The sequence below is a fragment of the Equus caballus genome, chromosome 2 (genome assembly GCF_041296265.1).
Source record: "Equus caballus isolate H_3958 breed thoroughbred chromosome 2, TB-T2T, whole genome shotgun sequence".
Taxonomy (NCBI): Eukaryota; Metazoa; Chordata; class Mammalia; order Perissodactyla; family Equidae; genus Equus; species Equus caballus.
This window is the reverse complement of record NC_091685.1, coordinates 103,103,310-103,129,921: the sequence shown is the minus strand read 5'-3', so window position 1 is coordinate 103,129,921 and position 26,612 is coordinate 103,103,310. Positions and strand designations below refer to the sequence as shown.

Sequence of the window (26,612 nt, the reverse complement as noted above, 5' to 3'; positions counted from 1 at the left end):
TGACCAGAGAAGAGATGTTAAGTGTGCTCATATTGTTTGGCTTTGACTCTTTCCTTTTTGCCCTTCACTTTGAGAAGAACACGCTCCAGATAGCCACTGCTTCAAGAGAATGAGCAGACAAGAATTGAATGCAAAGCCTCAGTCAAGCCCAGCAGATCTTTAAACTGGGCCCTGCCAAGTCATGACCTACCCAGTGAATAAAAAGCAACACAAATTTGGTATTAACTATTATGCAGCATTATTTTGGCAATAGTTCTCAAAAAACCCCAGCATTATGCTCATCTGCATGTACACATAAAGAGGTCATTGATCAAATGTACACAATTCTTTGATAGAATGCATTTATCCTTTTAAGCAGAGATCATAGTTGTTACCCAGGTACTATTACTTCCTCCATTACTATTCTGCTCTCCATTTTCCCCAAAAGGGCTTTGCATGGGTTACTAACTTCCCAAATCTCTGTAGGCTGTATGAAGAGATTTGTTCTCACAAGAGCTACAGGGAGGGGAGAAACCTACCGCCTGTCCCTCTTGAGCATTGATACACACGGAGTGATGCTGATGGCACATCTGTTCTCTCAGGTCTTTTGGAAATCTGTCTCCTTTTAAAAATCTTACATTTGTTTTTTTCTCCTATTATTTCATATCACTTTTGAAGCCAAGTTTGTATTTTATAACAAAAACATCAATAATTGCGTCTCAAAAATTACTCATTTTTTTCATTATATTTTCCATCATTTACTGTGTAGAGTTCAAATGTGGGCAGACGAGTAAAGAGGCAGATTTACATTTTACATATGCTCTCGATGTGCTTTTGCAAATGAAGGAAATCTCTACTTAAAATAAAGTTACAGGGTTACAAAACCTTGCCCAAAGAATGGTTAAACTCATTGCAACAAATCTCTTTATTCAGTAATTAAAATGGATATTTTGGAAATATGGAGGAAACTGGAAAAAGTGTAGAAAAGGTTTTCCTCAACAACAAGCTGATTAAGAAATTTAATAAAAATTAGAAGTCTTAGGTATATAATCATTATAGCATAAAACCAAATAGTGGTAAATACTGAAGTCAGAAAAAAGCAAATTCTGTTCATTCTTTCATAGGTTGTTTTAACCTTAACACTATAAATTATAAGGTAACTGAATTAACTTTCTTACATTATTAAATTCAAATGCCTCTGCTAAAATTTGAACTATAATTTATTTAGTAATGAAGATGATGAAATGTCCTATAACAAAAAGTGACAATATAAATAATACCTTAATTGATGAATTTATTAGAACAAATTGTTAACCTCCTCCAAATACGTTTGCTGATATCCTGACTCACACACATAACAACTCCAGGAAGTGCTCAGAAGACCTAAACACACAATAAAGATCAGTAAAGACTCTTTCAAGTCAGGAAAATTATAGCTCACAACATATTAGATTATAACATTGATTAATTTAGTCATTCAATTTTAAACTAATTGTCCTGAAGAGCACTAAGTATTTTACTAGTAAAAAGACAGCTCATTTTACATAAATTTGGACATAGCATAAGTGAGATTATATTCTCCAAACCCAAACGAAGTAAGATTTAAGATAATATACTAGGGTTATTATCAATCTGTAATTCCCTAGGGTTATTATCAATCTGTAATTCCCATTCCACGAGACCACAGCTGTGTTTAGTGTATTTCAACTTTTAACTGCTTTCGTCTTACTAAATGATTGGAAAATCAGTATGCAACTGACTGTCAACATTAGAAGGTTAGTTTATGCTTAAAATTGACAGAATTTATACGAAAGTTTAAAAAACAATATGTTCATTAGAACTCAATAAATTAGATTTATCCTCAAATATAAGAGGAAATTTTAGAGTGTATTAAAAAAAGAATGCTATTTTTTTCTTGCCTTAAGTATTTAGACATGTGTCAGTAATTAAGTATTTTATAACTATGACTTCAAATGCAAATATTTCCAATAAAATATACTTTAAAATTCACACATAACAGATAATTAGTAAAACTTTAATGGAATCTAAAATATTTGTTGCTATATTCATAATGTATATTTATGTTAGAAAAGATAACCTTGTGATGCAAAAAAAAAAAAATTGTTTACCATGGCTCATGATAAGTTAGGGCATGAATTCAGAAAAAAAAAATCTTTTCTTTTCCTACTTACATTCTTGTTATTTCTCAGCACATACAGAGAATGTTTAAACCCTTATATTTAACTTATTCGAGAAGGTTAATATTCTATTTTCTAAAATCATTGGAATAGATATTTTCTAAAAATAGTATAATTGGTTTAGTTAAAGCTACTGAATGTTATAACATATAGAGTTGATATTATATATAATCTGATGCAAATTATTTTAACAGCAGTATTTGACACGTATTTTTTAAACTGCCAGAAACATGTAAAAATTGAATAATATATACCCTAGTGAATTTCTACACCCATTCCTTCATTCATTTATTAATTTCCCTCTCATCAATTTCTTATCAAGTGCCTATAATGAGACACACAGTAGTGAAACGAAAAGAACATCTATACAAAGTCAGATAGATGTTTCAAATTGGACCTCAGTTTGATCATCTGTAAATATGGGAAATGGGAGAGCTCTCTTTTCTTTAAAGATGAGATGAGTTATACCAAAGGATCTAGCAGAGTGCCAGCATGTGTAGGCAACTGTGCGAATTTAGTAACAATTAATCATTATTATTTGTCTGTGCAAAGCCTCATTACTTGCTCTGGCCTAGTGGGCTTGCTTTTACATGCAAACTATGTGTAAAAAATGGCTTAGTGTTGGTAGCCTAGATTCCTATGGGAATATAATGAAAGTCATAGCCATTGGGCACTGGTTGAACTAGCCATATGAACTCAAATTAAAAGAACTACTATTAAATTCAGAAAAATCTACATTTGCCATTGAAGCTGTTAAAACCTTTAGATATTCTGGGGCAGCTTGTCTCAGACTATCCAGATAAGTGTTGGGATTTACAAGTTTTATATCTGGAGACTTTAGGCATTCATATCTACCATATTCTACCCCAGAGAAACACCTTACACTAAGACAATCTTATATGTCAGTTATATCTCAATAAAACTTGGGAAAAAAATAGAAAGGAAGAAGAAGAAAAAAGACTCGTGCAACTCCACCTGTGATAGTGAATAAGAAAGCTAAGAAGAAGAAAATAAGAATAAGAAAAAGAAGCTTGCTTTTGACTGGCTGTCTCTGATGGTGCATCAATTCAACAAATATTTACACCACAGGGAATTACACTTTTTGTGCTATCTACAGCCTTGCTACTTAAACTGTAGTACTTAGAGACCTGAAATTAGCTTTTCCTTCATTTATGTGTGGTTACAAATATAAACCAGGCAGTCATGACACTAGAAGCAAGAAATTAAATCTAATCTTCATCAGCTTTGAAATTTACCATGAAAGTATTTTGGAGAGCAGAGAGCTTTCTTTTCTTATTAATCTTTAAAACTGACGAGTACCTATGTCTATTAAGTGATTTTCATTATTTCTCTTTAAGACGTCAGTCCTGCATTATATGCTTGTGAGGATTCGATCACCTGGCCAAGGCAATCATTTTGTTTTATGTCTGCTGTAGCTTTTAAGTATGGGAAGGTTCTGGTATTATTTGTGGAAGAGGCCGTTTGTTGGAATGAATATCAAACTGTTGCTTTTACAGGATCAATTTTCTTTATAATTGCTACTGGCATTAACAGTCATCTCCGAAACTGCTCCTAGAAAATCGGCTGATGGATTGGTATGCAGAATAATCAACAGAGCTACTGGAGATAATGACATTTCTTTATAGGGAAATGCTTGAGGAAGATTTTCCCTTTTAGCAAGAATGACTACCACATATGGTTAGAAAGTTTAGAAAGGGTTTTCCTTGCCTTTTCGGCCTAAGGCAAAACTATAAGCTCAAATAGGCTTTCTCCCTTGTAAGATGTTTGCTTTCTTCAGCAATTCTTAGCTTAATGGGCATAACAAGAAGAACTAGATTCTATTGTGTGAAACAGCAGGTCAGCATTTGCTCCTGTTCTGAATGTCTTGAAAAAAATCAGATTTTCTTGCACACAACAGTTAAAACATTTTCTTTTGCTAAGTATGTTAGTTGGTGTTTTACAAAGCTGATGAGAAGGAACAGGATTAGAATTTTCTTTTTCACATTCACTGTCCTGAATTCTTTTTCACACATTCATGTAAGTGCAATGTGATAGTAAAAATAAATCCATGTTCTTCTTACCATACTGTGTGAATTTAAATGACTCCTGGCTTTATCTTTTTCTCACATTAGCATTGTTTTTGTAGGCATTTTGTTTGGTTTTTCAGTCTAATTTGATGAAGAAATATGTCAAGAAAATATAGGAATTACTCAAAGGGCAAACACCAAAGTTTTTCTGAGCCATATATTGTTAGTGGTCCTTCTTACCACTTCCAAATGGAAGAGTGTTCTCTGCAATTCTTCTTTCCTATAACTTTTGGTGATCTATTGCCTGGGCTATTGCCAACATCCATGCTATTTTATCCCTCTTTTCATCTTCCCACAGCAGAATTTTGGTTTGAGGGAAAATACAGTAATTCAATGCTATAGCTCAATGCTATTGTCAGTTTTGCCCTAATTCCTGTTGTTTCTTCCTACATGCACAAACACACACATGCACACACCTTCACATGTAAGACCCCATCTAGCCTTCGAGAATGGTGCTATCCAACAGAAATATAACACAAGACATAAATGCAAGCTGCATGTCTAATTTTAAAATTTCTAGTAGGCTCATTAAAAACAAAAAAAAGAGGTAAAATTAATTTTAAAAGACATATTATTTAAACCAACAGATTCAAAATATCATTTCAACATGTAATCAATATTTAAATATTAATGTGATATTTTTACATTCTTTTTTCCGTCCTGAGTCTTCAAAATCTGGCTTATTTTGCACTTGAATTTTTGTAGGGCAAGTATGTGGGAAGGGCAGCCTGGCAGTACTCACTTTGCCAGAGGCTCTCTGGAGACCAGCCACCCTTGGCCCCGCCCATTTTCTGTGTCCACTTCTGGCACACCTATAAATTCTATGAACTACCTGCTACCTATCCAACAAATTACGTTTCTTTTTAAGCTTTTTTTTTTTTTTTAATTTACAGTTATTTTCCCACCAGGAACCCTGATCGCTCTGAACTCATATCTCTTTCAAGGGCTCCTTTGTCTCTGCATACATTTAAACCATCCTTAATAAGCAAAACCATTATTAGTTTGTTCTAAATAAATTGTAGTCAGCCATCCTTATCAAATTAATGGCCTAATTAATTAGATATACTGTGGTATGTATAATATATGGGTTGAGCTGAAATGGAAAGTTAAGGCTCTATCTTTAACATTACTCTCATTTCCCTCCTAAGCAGGTTTCTTTTGATACTATCACACAAATATTGCTCTTTTCCAGTCTCTTCTCTCTTTTATACTTACTTTGAGTTAATTTTCATGTGCATGATGGTAAAAACTCACACTTAATGTTGCTTTTCCGAGACTGTCTTCACACAGTATTGGGGATGGATTTGAAAAGTAAAGAGCTATTTCTGAATACACCTTGTCTAAAATTCTTCAAAGCCAATATCCTCCTGACCCCTATAAATTTTAGGATAATTTCCAAATTCCTTAGATTGAGTTCTAAGGCTTTTCAATATTGGACATCTTGCCTTTATACCCGGAATCATTTCTAGGTGCCCTCATTTCAAGTATAACAGGTGTATTATCTTTTGTTACACATTCTTGTCACAGTACAAGATGCATGACTTAATTCTTACCACTGAGTTAAATATTCCATTTAAAAACTTCCAAAACACCTATATTGCAGCATTTCAGCATTTATTTTCTTGTATTGTAATTCTTTAGTCATTCTTACTTCTTCCCCTTGCATACTCTAAAATTTCTGGAGAATAGGCTCCATAAATACTTATTGGATAAACTGAAGGATAAATAGGCAAATCAGCAAGAAGGCAGGTTTAATAAAGATGTACATATTTGTTTTAAACTTAATTATAATTAATAAGATAACTGCTTCTCTCTGTGGGGTTTGTTGGAGAAAGACCACTGGCACTTTGAAATTGGACCTGAATTTGAATAACTGTTCTACCATTTCGGAGTCCTGTGACTTTAGGAAAGTTACATGACCTACCTGAGGCTGAATTCCTTCATCTCTATAATGGAGATAATGATGCCTATCATACACACTGTCAAGATTAAAGGAGCTATAACAAAATAAATGCATCAAGTGCTCAACTAGCACCCAACTTTTAGGAAACACTCATTAAATGTCACTTCATTATTATGATATTTGTTGAAAATATTTAATATTTGATTATTCAATAAATCTTCTTATGCCTGTGAGCAGAAAGCAATATTATTAGCTCTTATCTACAAGTCCTAACTTACTCCTCAAAATTTTCAGGAAAAAAAAGTTTAGAAAGCACAAGAGGTTAGATATCCCTCACTGAGAGTGCATTTACGTGTGAATATGGTGTGTGTGTGTGTGTGTAGAGATGGCTAGTAAACTATTTCTATTTTCCAAATTTAGTGAAGTTAGGAAAATATGAGTTCTAAACGAGAATGACCTTTTCTTTCAGCATCCTAAATTTTGTGAAACAGGACACCAAATGCTACATTTGTATTTTCCTTATATCATCTTTGACTAGAAACTAAGGTCCAATTTGCTTGCTTGTAATAAATTTGGTATTTAGGTGTTTCTTTTTTGAGGAAGATTAGCTCTGAGCTAACATCTGCTGCCAATCCTCCTCTTTTTGCTGAGGAAGACTGGCCCTGAGCTAACATCCATGCCCATCTTCCTCTATTTTATATGTGGGACGCCTGCCACAGCATGGCTTGCCAAGCGGTGCCGTGTCCACACCTGGGATCCGAATCGGCGAACCCCGGGTCATCAAAGCAGACGTGCACACTTAACTGCTGCACCACCAGGCCAGGCCCGGTATTTAGGTTTTTAGATCTATTATAACTCTTCCTCTTGGACATCTAATATCCTCGTTGAAAGTTTTTCTCAGTATAGATATATGGGTATTTTGTCTAATGTAAATTAATCCACTTTTCTGTCTCATTATTGAGTGCTGCTACCTGTTGTTTACTTGAAAAGGGTAAATGCTAAGAGTACATCTCTAGAAGGACTTACTTGAATAAAGAATAAAAGCCAATCATTACAGGACCTTTACCCTTGATATTTTCTGGAACGATGAGAGTCATACTATATCTCCCAGATTTAGATGGCTTTTTAAAACTTTGTGTGAACATATGTTCACTTAAATGCCAATTGGTGATGGGCAGGAGAGCCTAACCACTTATCTCCATTGTTAATTTCCAGACTTCTTTGAGAGATTCCTCTAGAATTTTTAATGTCTTTAAAGAAAATGAAAAAAAATGTATTGTTTAATATTCTGATACAATATTTCTCTTGTGGCACAAAGAGCTCCTGACCTGACTGAATTCCCTTAATTCATTAAGCTTTTAGTCATTTTAGGGGTGTGTTGTCTATTAGTCATGCATGAATCAATTTTCAAAAAGTTTTCTAGTTATGAATTTAGTATTAAGATCACTCTGAATTGTTATTATACACTATCCTGGCTGCTCTGTAACATCTGATCCAGCAAGTAGTTACAAGTTGAAATTTGATCTCACATTTGATTTACTTAAAGATATTTTGAAACACGTCTTCAAAATGATAAATTTTAAGCAATTATTCCTCTCATCTTCATTATATAATATCATATATAAGAAGAGGACAAACATCCTTGATTTGAAAAATAGAGAACATGTTGGCAACTTAATGATAAATTATGCCTCTTTATAAAAACTAAGTTATTTCAAAATATCCATTCCTTATAGGTGCTATGTGTGTTTCAACAAACTCATTCGATACATCTTCAATTCTTATTAAATTCTATGAAATACATCGATTTTAATGTCACTTCAAGAACTAGTCGCTATGAGGTGACACTGCAGCTAAGTAAAGTCAAAGAATTAACCAAATACAGTTGCCAGGTATTGACATTTTGACTAAAAGTAGCACCTTTTATAACAGTACTAATGGGACTCACGAAAAATAAGAAGCTGAGTTCATTTGGCTGAGGAATATTCTGTAGTAGGATGAGACAGGAAAAGAAATTCTATTACACTCATGGGCTTCTGAACATGTTCTAACATAAGATAATTGCATTTCTTAGGACAGAGTCACTTCAACTTTATCCATTACCTACAAAACCAGTCTGTTGCTTCTTAGCATTTTGTCATATACTTAACAGATAGAGTTGACCTTGAAATTGCAGAAGTATAAGAACCATAGATACAAAACCTCTCTTTTTTCAGGAATTTTTAAATGGAGGACTCATATGGATACTATTTTTCTTAATATTACTATATCACACACTAGAAAAACATGAGATTTTTACCGCCACAGAATTCAGAATCATATTTTCATTCAAAAACATGTACAAAGATTATTTGGGCTAAAAAAATACAACAATCTATGGTCTTCCAGCATAAGACACAGAGGCCTTACATGAAACTTTCCTGGGTCAATATTTCTTTCTCTATGTTTTCAAATTAATTAATGCTCAAGCCCATTCACTCACTGAGCAAACATTTACCCACCAGTTCAAGTTGCTTGGTGCTGGGGATACATCCTTGAGCAAATACAGACTCTTTTCTTTTTCCAGTAATTATTATTTCTAGTGCCAAAGATTCATACTAAATGATCACTAAAATAATAACATATTCACAAACAAAATTCAAACTAGGATATAAATAAGATACTTTGAAAGTATAAAACAAAGAAGTATCACCTAAGCTTACCCTGAGAAATCACTCTAATAGTGAAATATAAAAAATGTATACAGGTTAACTAGTTGGATGGGGTGAGAAATAAAACAAACAGGAAGGAGAGCACATGCAAAGAACCTGTGTTTGGAGAGGCCTTTTGGGACTCATATCAACTACAAAGTTGAGAGGAGTGAGAGATAGAGCTGGAGAGAAAGGTAGGGATTAGACCACACAATGGTGTGTTGACCATGTTAAAGACGGAAGTTTTATCCAAAGAGAAAAGGGAAACATTGACAGTTTTGTCTGTTGTTTTTTTCAACAGTAGGAGTTGACATGGTAAATTTGAATTTTGAAAATGATATCTTAGCTGCAGTATAGAGAAATATGGAAGAGGAGGTTAAGAGGAGACCTATCATTTTCCTATTTTTCACAGACTTATCTACTTATCATCTGTATTCCTATTTTGCAAGAATGTTTTCCAACAACATTTTCTTTCTAAAATGTTCTAGGAATGAAATACGGCATTGATGAAATATTTATCTTTGTATAACCTATTGATGCTAGACATGAGGAGAGCACATATCAATCTGACGGTGATCTAACTGCCAGCATGTAAGTAGTGGATAGATAAATCTCAGTACATTTTCTGGAGTTTATAGTTGGAGGTTATTGATCCCAAGTTGCCAAAGCCTATAGAAACTACGTAAGGTTACCAGATGCCTAAGTATACAACTACTTCAGAGTTAAGGTCATATCTGCAGGTTTTATTGTCAAAAATATTTACCTATGACAGTATGGCTTGTCATGAGAGATGGATTATTATGTTGAGAAATTGCAAGCACTAAACCTTTTTAAATGTTTATCAAAATATATTCATTGAACTGGACTTACGTTACTACACAGCCAGTCCCTCTACGCCAATACTGGAATTTCCATTCTGTCAAGCCAGATTGTCTTTGCCCATTTTAAATTCTTCTAGTGATACCAATGAGACCAAAATTACTTAAGAGAAGACACTGGAAAATTATTGATTAATAGTAGCTTCCTAAATATCATCCAGACAAATAGATATTCCTTCTTTTCCGCTAAAAAATAAAATTCTATCAACATATTTTACTTGATAAGTGAATTCAATGTGTGTGTGCATGCATGTGTGTTTTCTCTAACCATATATTTCTTTTTTTAGAAGTTAATATTCATTAATGTAAAAAGGAATAGATATTATTAAAGATAACCGAAACCATGTGAAGATTGAGGAGAAAGATCTGATTATATTAACATTTAAAAGAGCAATCCTAATAATTGTGTTAAAAAGTTTGGTATTGAGTAGTTAGTGAGGTGGGAAGAGGACCAAAAGTAAATGCCAAAGAAATAAATTTCCATGGGAAGACAGATTATTTTATTTAATTGTATATCAAATTATGGAAAGGAGGGAGAGGGGGAGAGAGAGAGAGAGTGAAATTTTACCTAATGCTTCTATGTTAGAAATAGACATTTGATTCATCCATGAGAGTGAGCACTTGGTCCTTCCAAATAACACAAGGAGGAATGAAATCATTTCAACTGCTCTCTAGGAGGGTAGACCATCCATTGTGTTTCAACAGACAAAAACTCTCTTTTCGGTAGGATAAAGAATTCTTGTCTTGTTAAGGACTGGGGCTCATTCTTTCATTCAGAATCACTTTATTGTGGCAGGCTATGTCTAAGATTTTGCATCTAAAAAGAGGTAAAACAGAGAAAATCCCTGTTTTTATGAAACTTAGAGAATACTAATCACAGAATTAGGAATAAAATTGCGACAATGGTAAGTTCCATGAAAAGAAGGACATGGAAAATAAAATGAGAAAACTTTCTTTTATGAGAGAGAGTGTAGTGATAAGGAAGTATAGATTGAGCTGAGATATGAATGATGAGAGAGGTCAGATAACTAAAATCTAAGTAACAGTACATACAATTGCCCTTGGGAAGGAGGTGAGATTGTAAGCACAGGGACCAAGAGGAGACTAGCAACCCTGGACCCGAAATAGTTAAAATGAATGTCAAATGAGATTAGGCTAAGAGGAGGTTGGGGGAAGAAATTTCATCTAAACCTTATGGTAATTTAATCTTTCTTATCATCTCTTTCAAATGTATAATCAGGCTCCAATGTATGGACGAAAACAATTAAATGAGAAGCTCTTCAGTGAAGGCATAGGTAGAGGATCTTATCAAGAAAGAAAGAGAAGGGGTAGATGGAAATGTTCTATGACTGAGGTTTAGATGCGGGGCCCCATGTTTAGGAGTTCTTGCCTGCAGACTGGCAGAGCCAGTGGCCTGGAAGAAAGACTCCTTGAGAACCACTATTTCAAGAGACTGGCTTGTAACTCACCCACAGAACCCAGCACAGGTAGCCCTCACACAACTTATTATGGCAGTTCCTCTAAGGGATAAAAAAGAAAACAAACTAATAATAATAATAAAGAACAATAACACAATTTTGCCTCAAGAACTTGCAACCAAATTTCCAGCTAATTTGGAATGTGGCTAATGTGGTGGAATTTCCTGTCCCAGCATTTCATATCACTGGATCACTTTATGAGGAAATCTTGCCCTATACCCACGTTATTCATAATCATTAACGCATAGGGTAAGGAGAAGCTCTTATATGTGTAAGCTGAGACTAAATTAAAGCACATTTTGGGTCTTTTAAGATCCAAATTAGGGACAGTAGGGAGTGACAAGTCTATTAAGATAATATTAGCTACTGATTATTTAGCATGTGTTCTGACTCACACACTATAATAAACCCTGAAAATACCCTAATTTTATTCTCACAATAGCCCTATTTAGATACCACTACTGTATTCACAATGTTAGAGGTTATAGAATTTGATCAAGATAATTTAGCTATGTGTATTTTCAAAATCCACTTCTTTCTTTATACCCATCAGCAGTGGTGAGTGATGAATGTAGGTTGAGCTACACGATGTTTGAAAAGATGTCATGGAATTTGACAGTTGGACACCTTGGTGAGGCCGATTTTCATAGAGTGGTGGGAGAGGAAGTCAGGTGCAGGGGGAGGAGGAGTGAAAGAAAGGAGAGAAAGTGGAAAGTAAATGTTTGGTTTATTCATGAGAAAGTTCATAGTAAGGAAAATTGTAGAGATTGAGGGCAAAGCAAAAGAAATGACTTTATCCTGAAGAGATTGAGTGATGCATTTTAGCAAGAAAGAAAAGAAGTAACGACAAGAGATAAAATGAAGTATACAGAGACAGAAGATATAACTAACGTCAGAATTATTCACAACGACAAACACACACATGGCGACAGAGATTGGATTGGTAGTTACCAGAGGGGAAGGAGGGAGGAGGTAGGGTAAAAGGGGTGATTAGGCTCACATGTGTGGTGATGGATTATAATTAGTCTTTGGGTGGTGAACATGATGTAATCTACACAGAATTCGAAATATATTATGATATATGGCTTAAAGCCATATAATGTTATAATCCAATGTTACTGCAATAAAATAAATAAATAAATGCTAAAAAAAAGCTATGAACTATCAATGAATAAGTGTTTGTACTTTCAATAGGAATTAAATACATTTTTTATCATCATTTAAAAAAACAAAAAAAAGACTCTTCCCTTCCCTTAAATGTGAGCTGGACTTAGTAAATTGCTTCTAATAAATCGAATGTGATGTAAGTGATATGTCAATTCCAAGACCAGTCTATAAAAGACATTGCAATTGCAGCTTACTCTCTCTTGGATCACTCATTCTGGGCGAGACCGGCTGCCATGTTAGGAGGAAAGGTCCACTCGGTGAGGAACTGAGCCAACAGCCCCGTGAGTGATCCATCTCAGAGGCAGCTCCTCAGTGCCATTCAAGGCTTCAATGACTGCAGCTGCTGCTCACAACTCGACTGCAGCGCCCTGAGAGATCCTAAGCCAAATCCACCCTGCTAAGCCGTTTCCGGAGTCTTACCTTTGGGAATTGTGTTAGATAACAAATGCTGCGTTAACTGATAACAAGAAAAAGAATTATTCAGAGGTGACGGGCAGCAATATGATTGACAATGTGCGGGTGGCATGATTCGCCTTAGAAAGGAGACTGGGCAGTTCTCCCTTTGAGCAGAAGGGAATGCTGTAAGACCTGCTGAAAACAAACATACAAACAAATAACTACAAAGGCTATTATTTTCCTTCAGAACAGCATAAACACTCCTTATTCTGAATCCAAGCTCTCCATTAATTGGTAATAAATCGCCCTTCCCTCTAATCATTTCACAAACCAATCCTTTATATAGGCTAAATTACAATATTCATTGTCATTGTCATCTGAATACAACTCCTGTTTTCTCATTTCTGTGTCTCATTTGAGCGATTCTCCTAGCACAGACGTCTCTCCCTCCCCATCACAGCCACTCTCATCTCTTATGTCCAGTGCAAATCTGCCTCCTCTGTGAAGCCTTCCTTAGAAGAACATTTAAACATTATCAGTCATTTCTTCTCAGAAGGGATTGCATGTACCAAGTTTTAATCATTTATCTTAATACTTTAAGATATTATTTATTGCATTCTATGGATACAGATGGATAAACTATAGACTATAGACTATCCGTCTATCTGTCTAGTGATAGGCTGAATTATGTCTCCCAAAATTCACATTTTGAAGTTCTAACCCCTAGTTCCTCAGAATGTGACTGTATTTGGAAATAGGGTCTATAAAGAGATAATTAAATTAAAATGAGGTCACTAGAGTGGGCCTAATCTAATACCGCTGCTGTCCTTATAAGAAGAGGAGATTAGGATGCAGACATACACAGAGGGAAGACCATGTGAAGAAACAAGGATAAATTGTTATTATTTTCTTAATTTTACAAATAAACTATTTAAATATGATCCAACTAGTATTTCTATAAATTTACTACTATAACTTTAACTATTAAATATTTTTCAATATTTTATTTTTAAAATTAAACATATCATTTTAGATTAAAACTTTAACATTGGATATTATTTATGCATTAAACAGAAATTTTGTAGAAAAGCTTCCACATTTTATTTCCTTGGTAATCAAAATTCATAATAAACTAATTTAAATGATTATACTTCAGGTGGTTTAAAATGAGCACTCACCATTTATCACGTAGAGTGAGTTTACACACTGACTACATGTTTCTCAGAATTTTTTCAGACTATCATAAAGGATGGAGCACTTTAAAAACTCTTTTTCAAATATTTTCCCAATTGACAATAAAGATAATTTGTAATTACAAACTAAATACCAAGTGGGTATCTCATAAGATAAGGGAGCACAAAGTTACCTTTCACTGGGCCAGTTTCTGCCAAATTCCTGAAACACTGAACTTCTGCATTGTGCATTCTAGAGGGTGACAAATACAAAACTCAGATCCTACACAATGCAGTGAATATAATAAGAAACTCGAATTAAGTTGGAAGACAAAGGTCTCCATCTCATTGTAGAGTTGAATAGTTAAAAATATTTTTTTAGAAAAATCCTCAAACAATGGTATTTCAAAGTGCCTCTTTCAACTGTGGTCCTGAATCAAGGGAGAGGATTCCCCTGGGAACCCATAATCAAAGCTAACTCTGGCATGGGCTGAAGCTCTGAATCACAACAAGGCAGTTGAAGTACTTCAAGTGGTAAATTAAGCTAAGTGATTCCAGATTGGTAGTACCCCGAACTAATCAGCAGAAACAAATGAAGTACCCAGCAGAAACAAATTTAGCTCCAGCTTTAAAAAAATTCCCTCAGAAAAAGTGCTCAAGAACATGATTGATCAGTGCACGATCAGAAGCCATAAAACACAAAGGACACAAAAACGACACAAGACACAGAGAATTACAACCAGCAGAAATAATAAGCAGCTGAAAATATATGAAGAGAAGATTTCAGAGGGTAAAATCTACAGAAAAATAACATTTTCAAAAGTTTGGCTAGTTATGTTCAAAGAAATTAAAAACTGCGGAAGTATAAACAAGGAACTAAAGATAATAAGAAAGAGGCAATGAAATTTTATAATAAACCAAAAGAACACCTAGAAATGAACAATATAGTTGTTGAAATTTTTAATAAAAACATAAATAGCTTAATATCCTTGGTTGAAGAGGAAATTAGTGAACTGAAATATATTTCTGAAGAGAGTTTCCAAAACAGCACAAAGAGACAAAAAGATAAAAAATACATACTTTTATATATTTATATATATAAGATTAAGAAATATAAGAGGAGATGGGGCCAGCCTGGTAGCACAGTGGTTAAGTTTGTGCACTCTACTTCAGCAGACTGGAGTTTGCAGGTTTCAGATCCTGGGTGCGTACCTAGCACTGCTCATCAAGCCATGCTGTGGCAGCATTTCGCGTAAAATAGAGGAGGATTGGCACCAATTTAAGCTCAACGAGGATCTTCCTCAAGCAACAAGAGGAAGATTTGGCAACAGAAGTTATCTCAGGGCTACTCTTCCTCACCAAAAAAAAAAAGAAGAAAAAAAGAAATATGAGAGGCCAATATAAAATTCTACTTGGTGTTTGAGAAGGAGAAAGAATAGGAAGGACATTATGGTTGAGAATTAACCAAAGACACATATTCACAGTTTCAAAATGCCCTGTAATACTAACCCAGAGAAAAGAAAAAGTAATTCACACCTGAAGACACAACATACAAAAAACATAGAAAAGACATCAAAAAGAGCTGGAAACCTACAAAGAGATAATAATTAGATCAACAACAAACATCTCAGTAGGAGGCATTCACACTTAGCCCATAACATAGAGTTCATCTGGATTATTTTATTGGTAAGTTTAAGTGCCTTGAATTTTGTTTACAAATAAATTTTTACTTTCATTTCCAAAAAAGTTTGTAAATGGTTTTAATTTTTAATAGCAATATTATAAAAGCTTAGAAAAGCCAGAATTATATTTAATGTAATTACAAGTCTTGATAAACACTGAAACACAATCTCTATAAGCCTACTGATCACCGCCTATTAGCACAAGGTTTTTCTGTTATATTCTCCACATTAACACGAAAATCAGCTGTATGTCATTCAAAATATGGAAGAAAATTCTGCCTTGCGTGAAAAATTGAATAGCATCTGTGTCAAAATAAAACTAATCTTTATAGAATTTGTAAGTTTCTGAAAGGATCAATTGAACTTAGATTTAAAGCAAGCAAAAATCTAAACAAGTATATGAAGAGTATTTTTTGGAAAGCAAAATTTGGCTTTCTGAGAAAAACACCCACATATTTAAATATGAAATTTTTTTCATAATCATTGGAAATGGAGCTTTGTTCAATTATGCCCAATAAAGTAAACATTTGAGTACAAGACATTGTGGGAAGAACAAAGCTCAGAAAAGTTTCCTTCAGGAACTTAGATTGGTATTTAATACTTTAGTTAACACATTAATATATAGTCTCTTACTTAGATTAAAAATATAAACTCATTTTACATATGAATGACTAGCATGAGACCATATAATTGTCATAAGAATAATGACACTTTTGAAAATTTGCTATTAGCCAGTCACTGTGGCCAACACTTTATATCAATTATCTTATTCACACCTCACAAACACATATAAGGTTTTAGATACTTTGGATACTTGTCCTTTAATTATTAGGAAAGTGAAAATTAGGGAGCATAAGTTATTTGTACAGTGTCACACACCTAGAAAGTGAATTGGAATTCAGGCAGCCTAAATTTAGAGACCAAGAAAGTATCTCAGAATCTTCACATAAAAAGCCCATGTGAATAAAAAATATTTCTAAATAAATCCTGATCTGGAGTTAGAATTATTAGAAAGTTTGTGGATAGTCAAAGGAATGGTTTATATCAGTAGTAAGAACTCTTTCTCTCCAAAACAGTTTTTAAAAAATAGTTGAACCTAAACACTAGGTAAAATGCTATATACCACTGTATATAAATTTAAGAATGAACACATATAATGATATAAAATGGTATATGCAAGGATTTCTTGACATAGAATTGAAGTTCTTCCTTTTTAAGAAAATTGTAAGACTGAAATCAGTCCTAAGGGAAAATGTCTCCATACTGTTCCGCTCTCAATTTCTCTATCATCCTACATTTCAAGTGCTGTACAAATTTTGGTTTCATACTGTTGTTCATTCACAAGATATGAACTGAACGTGACTACATCCTCTTCTCAGATCCCTTTTATCTTTTCCAAAAAGCATTTTAGCCTTTGTATGTATCGGAAATGCTGAAATTTCAATCTTAACCATTTTTCCGCTGGAAAGTTACTATCATCAAACACTAAAACTACTGTGGCTGTTTTACTTATTATCCCATAGTAATTTCCTTCTGACTGCTTTGCCCTGCACCCTGTTTTCTTTGTATATCTATCAACATCTGCCACGTTAGATTATCCAACAGTCAAACTAAGTTCAGGATACCGGCAAAGCTAGACAGTATGCCCGCACACACACACACACACAAACACACATGCATTTTTCAAAGTAAATTATGTATCAGGTGCCCATAGAATCTGGAAATATAGATAATACTTTAATTTTTTTATAGTTTAGGCTATAATCTCTGATGACATGTATAATAGTCTATATTTTCAGACTGTATGGATTTTCCCTATACACACGCATGCACATAGACATTCACACACACATATGAAGGCACACAAGTATGAAAGTTACTGTCTTCGGAAAGATCAGAACACTGCTGAATCTTTCTGAACTTACTTAATAACTATTTTATCTTTAATTATATATGAAGATGATGTTCCACAATTTTTTTGGTCCAAGAAAATCGTTCTGTTTCAGATTGAACACAAAAATACATTACATTTTGATCAGTAAACATGAGAGCCATGCTACCTTCCACATAACTTCATTAGCATATACCCCGTTTAAACACTGTACACAAAACAAAATGTAGAACTTGGGAGTGAAGGGAGCACAGGGAAGCATAGACCTTCCAGAAAAGGGGCTATGGAAGCCTTCAGGTAAGAAATTACATTTAAGTTGGATTTTGAAGGATGGGTAACACATGGACAACCCCAAAAGAGGAATATTTTAGATAAAATTAATGTTATGAGGAAAGCTCACTGATACCAAAGTCAAAGGCAATAGCCTGTTTTACAGTCTATCCTTTCGTAGAACAGCATCTATAAAGCATCTTCACAAAACTGACTGCTCCTTGTCATTCTGTTCCCAGCTTAAATGTCACCTCACTTCCCAACCACCAGTATCTCCTCACAGACTGAGGAGATCTTCATCTCAGCACCCGGTTTTATCTATTTTCTCCTTACCTAGATCACCACCTGCTAATTTAGATAATTTAGCTGGGAAATTCCTCCAAAAAAAGTGACATTTGAGCAGAGACCTAAATGAGGTCGGATGATACGCTCTGTAAAGTTACTGGAGAGGAACGTTCCAGTCAGAGGAAGCAGTGGAGGCAAAGGCAATGTTAGCTCAGTATGTGCATGAACCACAAGAAAGACAATTTGGTTCACGTGGCAGAGTAAATGAGGCAGAAAGTGGTAGCATATGTTGTCAGAGGTTGGATAATGACAGGTTTTATAGATCATGGAAAGTAGTTTGGATTATAATCTGAATATGATGAAAGACTGTAGAGGGGATTTTAATAAAAGGAATAACATATCATTATATGTACATTTTTTAAAAGGGGATTTGTGGAAAAACGACTCCAAGATAGGCAATGTAGTTTCAGCTCAGCATACAAAGAAAGAATTGTACCTATTATACAATCACAAACTCTTAGTAATGGTGAGGAGACTGTTGGTGAATTTGTTCCCAAAAATGTTCCGGTCATTCATGTTCATCCATCTCATAGACTGATGTCCTAGATACAGCAGGGAGCAGGGAGACCCGTAAGTCGGATCGCACAGCGATCTAGGTGAGATGAGGAAATCCTGGTCTTGTCAGCTCAGGATAAGTGAAGGAACCCTTAGCGGGCCTAAGGAAAATGTGACTAGAAGCTTTTCCAAGGAAATGAACACATTGTAGTACCAACTACATTTTCATGTACTACCAACTGCATTTTCAGTTCTAAAGCCCTATTTAGTCTCTTAACTTGGTGATGTGGATTGTGTAAATCTTGAGGGCCATATTACTTTAGTGTAAACCAAATCTAGACAAAGTGATAGTTGCCTGCATGTTTGTTTATCTATCAGTGGGCCTGCATTGGATTCCACTTTAGATTTCTATGGGAATCCATCTAATTAGACCCATGAACGATCATCAGAAAGATTCTTATATTAGACCAAAAGTGCCTTCGCATTCACAAATGGCATATTTTGGAAATACTGCTTACTTTTGATTAGAAGCAGTTGGAATTAGCAGACTGTGACTAACGTCTATTATTCCTAGAAAATCATACCAATATCTTTGTGGCCCTTCCAGAAATGTCTAGTTGCAACACCAGGATATAGCATGTAATTCCACTATTTTATTATTAAACAACTATTTGTTTATAAATTTGTTCTGCTGATTTTCCATGTTACCAAGAAAACACTGAGTGGCTTGTCTTTGGTGTCCCAATAAATGTAAGAGAGATGTAACTGGATGTAATCAAGAGCCCACAGCCGCTTCCAAAGAAACGTATCATAAACAGAATTCTTCTAGTGAATCAAGTAACAAAGCATCTCCATTCAGCTCTACTTAAACCACAGAGAAACTCTTCAGTTCCCAACCCCCACCACGAAGTGAGCCACATGAACTTGAAGCAATTAAAAAGTATCAATTTTACTAGAGCTCATGAAGCAGTCTGGGAAATTTCTATATACTGCTTAGTATTGGATAAAATAAAGAATGAAGGGACAGCATAAATTTTTGGTATCTAACGTCTCTCAGTATCCTGAGAATTCATATCATTATTTTAAGTAATCGCAAAAAGATCTGTGAGATGGACTTTTGGAATGATTGGAGTAAGGACCTCTGAAAATCCAGACCTCAACAGCAGCAACGGAACGCGGTAAAAATTGTCAAAATCTCTTCTATATCCATGTGCCCTAAAAACATATCCCCAAATATACCAAAAAACGAAAGAAGTAAAAGGAGAAATAGATAATTCCATAAAGATAGTTGAAAATTTTAAGACACCTTTGTTAGTAAGATAGAACAAGTGTACAAAGAAAATCAGCAGAGATTTAGAAGATCTGAGCCAGTACATACTCAACAAGTTGGACCTAATTGACACATATGTAGAACATCCACCCAACCACCGCAGGAATCATATTCTTTCCAAGTGCATAAAACATTTAGCAGACAGATCATATGTTGGACCATAAAGCAATCTCAACCAATTTCAAATGATGAAATAATAGAGTATGATCTGTGATCACAGAGGAATGAAGCAGAAAATCAATCACAGAAAGATAACCAGAAAATCCCAAAGTGTTTTCAAATTAAGCAATACATTCTAAGAAACCAATAAGCTAAAGAAGAAACTACAAGTGAAATGAGATAATATTTTCAGCTAAATGATTATGGAAATACAACCTATCAAAACTTGTAAGATGCAGCTAAAAATGTACTTAGGAAAACAGTCACAGCCGCAGATCATGCAAAAATTAAAAAGAGGGTAGGGGGTTTAATTGGGTCCCTTCCAAAATTATGTTGAAATCCTAACCCCCAGTAACTGTGAATGAGACTTTATTTAGAAATAGGGTCTTTGCAAAGGTAATTAAGATGATGTTATACTGGATTAGGGTACCCTAATTCAATATGACTGTGGCCTTATAATAAGGAGAGAGAGATTTCAAGTCACAGAGAAGGCACAGAGGGAAGAAAGCCATGTGACAGTGGAGACAGAGATTGGAGTGATGCAGCCACAAGCCAAGCAACTCCAAGGATTGTAAATTAAGAGGAAAAAAAAGAGAGTAGATTAACAAAAGAGAGAAAACAAAAAACACTTAGAAATTAAGTAGATGAGAAGATACCAGAAAAGAGGAGACAGAAAGAGCCAGCCAGAGAGGTAAGAATAAAGCCAAATCTGTGGTATCTTGGGAGCCAATGGAAGAAAGGGTTACATGGAGAAAGGAGTTATCAAATACGGCAAATACAGCTGACAAGTCAAAAGTGAAGGAGTGGGAGATAAAGGCAGAAAAGGGAGAATGGATGGCCTAAAAATTCTAGAGTTTCATGCATCATACAATGATGTTTATGCTAATTCCAATATAGAATATAAAACAAATTGAATTTTGAAGAGTTTTTTTTTTCAGTTGTATAAAAATGTACCCATCAGTTCTATACAGTGTGTCTAGTCAGATCAAAGAAAATCACACAAGGTACTTTAACGGAGAGAAATTAATAGAGAGAATTAGTTACATGACGGTAGGAGAGCTTACAGCACAAAAACACAAATTGGATCACTACAGAGATAATAACTGGGGGAAACACCTGCCCCATAGGGCTGTGAGGTCCAAGGGAATAAGGGGGCATTATCAGAACCTAGAAGAGACCCTATTATCGAGCTGGTGTTTAGAACACTGAGTAGGAGCTTTGGCCAAGCTGGTCTTGAAAAACTGGCATGATTAGGCTGGTTCTGGGAGTGACAAAAGAAGCTAGAGGCTGAAACTAATGATTTCTGTGCAAATGAAGGGCAGCTGCTGGACTAAACTGACAGAAACCATAAATAAAAGAGGATGAAGGAAATCCTTTCTCCCACCATCCTGAAAGACAAATAGCTTTATAATCTGCACAATTTGTAAGTATGAAGCTTAATGTAACATACATTTACAATCATAAAGTATTACTAATTAATGAATAAATATGGTATAAAAATCTACATTGTAAATCCTGTGTTTACTAGAATTCTGCATTTTGACTCTCAAGATACACATATCAAAGGAAGCTACCTTATACAGAGAATTCCAGGTCAGAGATCTTTAACTTTCATTAGGCATGGGTATATAAATAATAAAAGTTACATTTATGACAATTATTACAGAAATTATTATAGAAATTTTAGTAAGTACCCATTTATCCAAAAATAATCAGAAAATTGGGTCTTTTGGTTAATTGAACATTCTTGTTAATTGACATTTGTCAAATATATCATACATGGATTAACAGTGTTCAAAGAACTAGAATAAAATAAAATGCACTTGCCATCAGAATTATAACTCTAAGGCTCTTCCTAGCTGTATAATTCTGGCTCTCTTAAGAACAAACAAGTGTTGAGACATTACTTAAAGTATGTCATTGATTCAAATTAATCAACAAATAATTATAGCTGTATAAAATTTAGGAGTAGAAGGTGAAGCTAATAAAACGGATTGTTATTGACTCTTGGACACAGCTTGGAGTTTGATTATATATGTACATTTCTGAAGAAAATTTAAAGTAAGATACAAAATGCTATGGGACAAACCAATAATTCTATATTTTTAGTTGTTTGTTTTCTGGATTACTGGGGTATATCATGTTTAATATAATAATCTGCCTCAACAAGATACATTTTTGAATATAATTATTACTTTTCTCTACATCTACATGCTCTTGGCATGACATTTTTATTTCCCCTCAAGATTTATTTATCTGCTAGTACTCTTTTGGAATGTAATGGAAGTAAACAAGCAAGACTTTCCTATTTGTGCTATGAAAACTATTTTTACGGAAACTGATTAAAGACAGAATGTCATTCTTTCTGCTTTCTATTGATTATCATTAACTACTGACTAGTTCAAAGAGTTTTAATAATTCTTACAATATAATAATGGTAATACAAAAACATATTATAAATTTGTATGTTCATTGGAAAAAACCTCTTTTCTTATTTGACTCATCAAAAAGTATTAACCACAAGTTCAGCAGGTATATGTAGAAAGAAAAGGTAATACTTTGGGGCCGGCCCGGTGGTGCAGCGGTTTTCACACGCTCTGCTTCTCAGCGGCCCACATATAAAGTAGAGGAAGATGGGCATGGATGCTAGCTCAGGGCCAGGCTTCCTCAGCAAAAAGAGGACTGGCAGTAGTTAGCTCAGTTTGCCCTTTATGTTTGAAGAGAAAAAAATCCGACAATATATTCTCATGAGACAAGTATAGACCACAAAGAATAAAACTTATTATCGGTTAAATGGTGTTCATACTGTAATACCACTGAATGAATTTTAAAACCAGTAAGTCAGAATTAGCAAGAATCATGCCCACTGATTTTATTTTCCTTTTATTTTATTAAAAAAAAATTAACAGCCTTATTCATGTATAATTGGCATACAATAAACAGTATATATTTAATTCTATAATTTGATAAGTTCTGACATATGTACATACCTGTGAAATTACCAAGACAATCATGAGAATGAAGACACAACACACCCAAAAGTTTCCTCTTGACCCTTGCTAATCCCTTACTCACATATTTCCCAGACCTCTTCTAGCCCCTGGCAACCTCTGATCTGCCTTCTGTCACTATATATTAACTTGTATTTTATGGAATTTTACATAAATATAACCATATAGTATTAACTTTTTTTGGGTTTGACATCTTTCACTCATAATAATTATTTTGAGATTTATTCATTTTGTTACATGTATCACAAATTAATTCATTTTTATTGCTGAGTAGCATTCCATTGTATGAACGCACCACAATTTTTTCATCAGTTTACTGTGATAAATACTTGGATTGTTCCCAGTTTTTAGCTATTACATACAAAATGACTATGAACATATATGTGCAAATTTTTGTACGAAAATTTACTTTCATATGTCTTAGAAGAGGAATGGTTGGGAAATATAAAAGGCATAGGAATAACATTTTAAGAAACTGCCCAATTGTTTTCTAAAGTGGTTGTCCCATTTTCATTCCCAGTAGCAGTGTACAAGGGTAACAATTGCTCCAAATCCTCACCAACCATGACTGGATGTTTCCCTTTTAGACACTGTAATAGGTGTGCTGTGATATTTCATTATGGATTTAATTTTCATGACTCTAATGACTAAAAGTGTCTTTGTCATCTATAATTTTTTAGTAAAGTGCCTATTTAAAGTTTTGACTATTTTTTACATTCTGTTGTTTGTTTTCCAATTGTTGAGTTCTAAGAGTTCTTTCTGTATGCCAGATTCTAGTCCTCTGTTAGATGTGTGATTTGTAAATATTTTCTCCTGGTTTGAGGCTTGTCTTTTGAGTCTCTTAACAGTGTCTTTTAAAGAGCCGAAATTCTTATTACTAACAATAGTTTTCCTCTTTTATTTATGTGAATTCTTATTTTAGATCTTCATCATCATAATCAGTTGAAGGAGACCTCCAGTCTTATAAAGAGTAGCTAGAAACAGGTAAAATGTTATTACTTTTCAATTGAAGGCAGCCTCCCTTTGTGTTACCAACGTGCACTGTACTTTCCACACTTTCCCACAGTCATTCCCCAGAAAAAAATCTGAAGATTTTATTTCTGAAAGGAAGTGATATCAATATGTGAAAACATGCATCTCTCCAGAGTATTCTTGTCTGGAATATTCTAAATAGTCTTCCTTTTGGTATCATTGTTCTTAATTCCTTGCTTTCTACCTGTATGCAAATCTTTTTTGCCAGGTGGCTTTGTTGCATGTCCCATTAGAGTGATTGAAAGTACCCCTGACACTGTTAATGTTGAGTATGGACAAAGGACTTGCTTTGGCCAACGGAATATTAGTGGATGTGACACGAACAAGGTACTTATATGTGCTTAGGTGCTTTGGCTTTCCTCTCGTGTCCCTGTAAGTACCACAAAAGAAGTACGTTCCCTGTAGCTGTTGTTGCTTCAGTCTGGGCTTCAGAATGGATCAGTGGGATGGACCAGACCCTGACCTAAAGCCTGAAGCCAACCCAGTTGGGTCACGCTTCACCCTAAGACAGAGCTGATTCTAATGACTCTCAGAACAAAGAGCAATAAAAATATATCTGGGGGCTGGCGCCGTGGCCCAGTGGTTAAGTTCTCGAGCTCCACTGCAGGTGGCCCAGTGTTTCATTGGTTCGAATCCTGGGCACGGACGTGGCACTGCTCATCAAACCATGCTGAGGCAGCATCCCACGTGGCACTGCTCATCAAACCATGCTGAGGCAGCATCCCACATGCCACAACAAGAACGACCCACAATGAAGAAAATACAACTATGTACTGGGGGGCTTTGGGGAGAAAAAGGAAAAAAAATAAAATCTTTAAAATATATATATATATATATCTGTATTACTTTAAGCCTCTCAGTTACACAGCATTATTGCAGCAATAGTCAACTGCTATACTTATATACATACATTTTTGGATGATGCTGGGGTCTTAATATTCAAATCACCCATCTTTTATGAAGAAGTATTACTCCTCTTTTATGAAAAAGTGTCATTCTTATGAATGGAAAAAAATCTTCATTTCAAAGAAGAAGAAATCATGATACTGAGAGAAATTCTATAGACAAATTCTTGACTACATTTTTGAAAGAAAATTGGGAAAGAAATATTTTAGAGTAATAAGGATAATGATATCAACTAGCTACCCTTCCTTGAACTTTACATTCTTAGGCAGTTGGAGATCAATGTTTTACAGCTATTGCATCTTTTAAGGCTCATTAACACTCCTATGAAAAATGTCGGCTTATTAACAGCATGCATAAAGCAGTGTTTCTGAAAGCATGATCCCCAAACCAACAGCATCAACATCACTTGGGAGAATGTTGGAAATGCAAATTCTTGGGACCTACACAGACCTACTGAATCATAACCTCTGGGAATGAGGCACAAGAATCTGTACTTTAACAACCAGGCTATTCTAACGTACATTCAAGTTTGAGAACCACTGGTGATGAGGGAGGTGGGTGGGGGATACGGAGGTTAGGTAACTTATACAAACAAAACAGCTAATTAAGGTTTGGTTCAGGATTCTAACCAAGATATTGCACTCTAGAGCTTTCATTATGTGCTAGTGCTGTGTACATATAATCTTATTTAATATTCAGCAAACCTACAAATTAGACATTGTCATTACAATCTTTAGAGATGAGGAAACTGATCTCCCAAGTCAATAGTTAGTAGGTTGGGAGCTGGTCTCTACAATCAGATCTATTCAACTCTAAAGGCAATATTTTACAATTATACAAAACTTCATTCCCAAGAAATTTAATACAAGCAGGGGATCAAGAAAAGTTTTTCCATGTGTAGAATACAATCCCCCAGGATTACTCTAAGACCACTGCATAGAAAATACAAGACTGTGCTGTCAAGGTGTCAATGAGCTGTGTCTTAAACAGATAAGTAAAGAATGGGAAAACCTTCAATTTAGGAAATGCTTCTACAGAAACTATTTTGAAGACAGTTTTCTTGAAATTTACTTCAAGATTAATCTATTAATGAAAAAAGCACAGGAATGTAATGTTACATGTTAATTGGATATTTATCTTAGTTTTTGAAAGGCCATAAAATGCTATCCAATGGATCATTTTTTTTTTTTTTTTCTGAGGAAGATCAGCCCTGAGCTAACATCTGCTGCCAATCCTCCTCTATTCTTGATGAGGAAGACTGGCCGTGAGCTAACATCCGTGCCCATCCTCCTCTACTTTATATGTGGGACGCCTGCCACAGCGTGGCTTGACAAGTGGTGCCTAGGTCCGCAGCTGGGATCCAAACCAGCAAACCCCAGTCTGCCAGAGAAGAACATGTGAACTCAATCACTGTGCCACCAGGCTGGCCTCTCAGTGGACCATTTTTGGGGAGTATAAACTTTTGTTTGGCCCACAAAAAGTGGGTTTTTTGGTTTGTCTTCCATTTTTTGTTTTTAGTAAGAGCTTAAGTCTAAACTTAAAA

General features: G+C 34.7%; 1 long non-coding RNA gene across 1 annotated transcript in view; it reads right to left on the bottom strand.

Moving 5' to 3' along the window:
• Nucleotides 1–26,612, bottom strand: part of LOC106782865 (uncharacterized) — a 189,409-nt gene that overhangs the window by 22,016 nt on the left and 140,781 nt on the right. Inside the window, exon 12 of the long non-coding RNA XR_011435471.1 lies at nucleotides 1,260–1,362. This is a non-coding gene — a long non-coding RNA (uncharacterized lncRNA). The remainder of the gene's footprint in view (nucleotides 1–1,259; nucleotides 1,363–26,612) is intronic.